Source organism: Anoplopoma fimbria, chromosome 4 (genome assembly GCF_027596085.1).
Source record: "Anoplopoma fimbria isolate UVic2021 breed Golden Eagle Sablefish chromosome 4, Afim_UVic_2022, whole genome shotgun sequence".
NCBI classification, from domain to species: domain Eukaryota; kingdom Metazoa; phylum Chordata; class Actinopteri; order Perciformes; family Anoplopomatidae; genus Anoplopoma; species Anoplopoma fimbria.
This window is the reverse complement of record NC_072452.1, coordinates 5,148,643-5,152,154: the sequence shown is the minus strand read 5'-3', so window position 1 is coordinate 5,152,154 and position 3,512 is coordinate 5,148,643.

Sequence of the window (3,512 nt, the reverse complement as noted above, 5' to 3'; positions counted from 1 at the left end):
TCTCTGTCTCTCTCTTCTTCAGTGGGGGAGCAGGAGACAGCAGCAGCCTCCGGTCTGCGGTCTTAAGCTCCGCCCCCGCGGGGTGCACACAGGGACTTGATAGCGCTCGTTTCCTGTGCGGGGTCAGTACTGCCTAGGACTTCAGCATGCGTGTCCTCCCGCGTGTCCTCCCGCGTGTCCTCCCGCTGCTGCTGCTGCTCCTCACGGGACAGCGGGGTCTCGCGGCCCGTCCGCTGCTCGTGCTCCTCATCGACGGGTTCCGTTATGACTACATGGACGACCTGCACGCGCTGCCCGGCTTCAGAGAGCTCGTGGGCAACGGAGTGAAGGTGGACTACATGACACCGGACTTCCCCAGTCTGTCCTACCCCAACTACTACTCCCTGATGACAGGTAACCTGTCTGTCTGTCTGTCCTACCCCAACTACTACTCCCTGATGACAGGTAACCTGTCTGTCTGTCTGTCCTACCCCAACTATTCTAAAACAATGATGACAGGTAACCTGTCTGTCTGTGAGCTTTGATTCTGTGACCCTTAAATTATTCTAAACCTGACATGGAGCCCTGTGTCTGGTTCTAAAGGAGTTAGATTTGAACTAAATACTTCCTTTAGAACATGAGCTTTGTTCTAAATTCTAGAACATGGACCTGTGTCTGGTTCTAAAGGATCCTTTAGAACCTGACATGGAGCCCTGTGTCTGGTTCTAAAGGTTCCTTCCTTTAGAACATGGAGCCCTGTGTCTGGTTCTAAAGGTTCCTTCCTTTAGAACATGGAGCCCTGTGTCTGGTTCTAAAGGTTCCTTCCTTTAGAACATGGAGCCCTGTGACTGCTGGTTTCTCTGTCGTTGGTAGCTGCAGGGGTTTCTGGTTCCTACATTCCTTCCTTGAGACTACTTCGATCCGGTGTGTGTTCTTGAAGAGGTTATGAGGTTCAATATGGTACTGTACCTTGTTAGTCTGGACACCAGCTGGTCCAGTATCTGGTCTGGGACAGCATCTGCGTACACACAGCATGTACTGCACACTGTGTGTGTGTGTGTGTGTGTGTGTGTGTGTGTGTGTGTGTGTGTGTGTGTGAGTGTGTGAGAGAGAGTGTAGCCTGACCAGAGGCTCCGCCAGTTCTTGGTCTTTGCTCTAGTTGAGGTCAGCTGTAGATGTAGATGAAGGATGTAGATGAAGGATGTAGATGAAGGATGTAGATGAAGGATGTAGATGAAGGATGTAGATGTAGATGAAGGATGAAGGATGTAGATGAAGGATGTAGATGTAGATGAAGGATGTAGATGAAGGATGTAGATGAAGGATGTAGATGTAGATGAAGGATGTAGATGAAGGATGTAGATGAAGGATGTAGATGAAGGATGTAGATGTAGATGAAGGATGAAGGATGTAGATGAAGGATGTAGATGTAGATGAAGGATGTAGATGAAGGATGTAGATGAAGGATGTAGATGTAGATGAAGGATGTAGATGAAGGATGTAGATGAAGGATGTAGATGAAGGATGTAGATGAAGGATGTAGATGAAGGATGTAGATGAAGGATGTAGATGTAGATGAAGGATGTAGATGAAGGATGTAGATGAAGGATGTAGATGAAGGATGAAGGATGTAGATGTAGATGAAGGATGTAGATGTAGATGGAGGATGTAGATGAAGGATGTAGATGAAGGATGTAGATGTAGATGAAGGATGTAGATGTAGATGGAGGATGTAGATGAAGGATGTAGATGAAGGATGTAGATGAAGGATGTAGATGAAGGATGTAGATGTAGATGAAGGATGTAGATGAAGGATGTAGATGAAGGATGTAGATGAAGGATGTAGATGAAGGATGAAGGATGTAGATGAAGGATGTAGATGAAGGATGTAGATGAAGGATGTAGATGAAGGATGTAGATGAAGGATGTAGATGAAGGATGAAGGATGTAGATGAAGGATGTAGATGTAGATGAAGGATGTAGATGAATGGATGTAGATGAAGGATGTAGATGAAGGATGTAGATGAAGGATGTAGATGTAGATGTAGATGAAGGATGAAGGATGTAGATTAGGGGTGGGTATTGCCAAAGAAGTCACGATTCGATTCGTATCACGATTCACATGCCACGATGCGATTCTATCACGATGCATCGCGATACTTGAATTATTGCGATGCATTGCGATGCATTGCGATGCATTGCGAATTTTCACTGAACACTGTTAAAAAAAAATTAAGCCATTACCAGTGGCTGACTGGCTGTGTATGATCTGGATAGTGTGTTCAATTGATAACTCAAAGCAACTCAATTCATACATAGCTGTATTTATTGAAACGACTATTACTGGATACACTGACAAGAAGTGCTAAGGATTTATAAAACTTAAAATAACAAAATAAGGATAATCAGTGCCGTTTACATGGCCTCAGTGGTCCTTTAAACCAATGAAATGAAAACATTCAAACATTTCCCCTTTTGGAAGTAGCTGCCATTATAACAACAATATCATTTCATAAACATAAGAGGACAAACTGATGCCACAAAAAGTGAATAGGCTTTATAAAACTATATAAAAAAAAAATATATATATATATATTGCAAACATCCCTCGCAGCAAAATGCATCAACTGCATGTGTCCAGTGTCCAGTATCCACTCAAAAAACAAATGAACAAGTGTTGAACTAGCAATAACAGCTAGGGATTCTTTTACCTGTAGTTTCACCTCACCATACATCTGTGGGACCATTACTTCAGTGAACTGTTTCCGGCTCGGGATTACATAGCGAGGCTCCAGTGTGCTGATCATTTTTTAAACCCACGGTTCTCCACCACACTATATGGTCGCAAATCCTGGCAAATGAACTCGGTGATTGACTCTGTAATCTTCTTTGCGCGTGTAGATGTTGGGGCTAGCTTGCAATCGAATGTTGTTTGTTTAGCGTTGTTCAGTGGTTGTGGCGCTGGCGGCTCTTGTTTTTCTGGATGGCGCCTCTGCAAGTGTGCCCTTAAGTTTGTTGTGTTTCCACAGTATTTCATTGCGATGTAACAGTGTTTGCAAATTGCGTTCGTCATATCAATTTCGTTTTTACCGTCCTTGTTTTTAAAGCCAAAATGTTTCCAAACATCAGACTTGAAATGTGACGGAGCCGGGCGAATTTGTTCTGTCTCCTCCATGTTTTGTTTAAGAATGACTTGTCGCAGTATCGCGCGGCCGGAAATGCTTGATGTTCGCCAACCATTCATGCAATTTTAATTATTCATTTTTTTTAATTATTCATTTTTTTTAATTAATAATCGATTCTTGGCGTCAACAATCGATGCAGTAGATCGTGAAAATTAGAATCGCGATGCATCGTCATGACGATTATTTGGCACACCCCTAATGTAGATGTAGATGATACCCTCGACCTTGTTCTGGTTTATGGTATTGAAGTAGAAAATGTAATTGTCTCTCAACAGAACTCTCTTTTATCGGACCATTTTCTAATAACCTTTGAATTTGTTCTACCAGAGTGTACGCCATTAGGCAAGA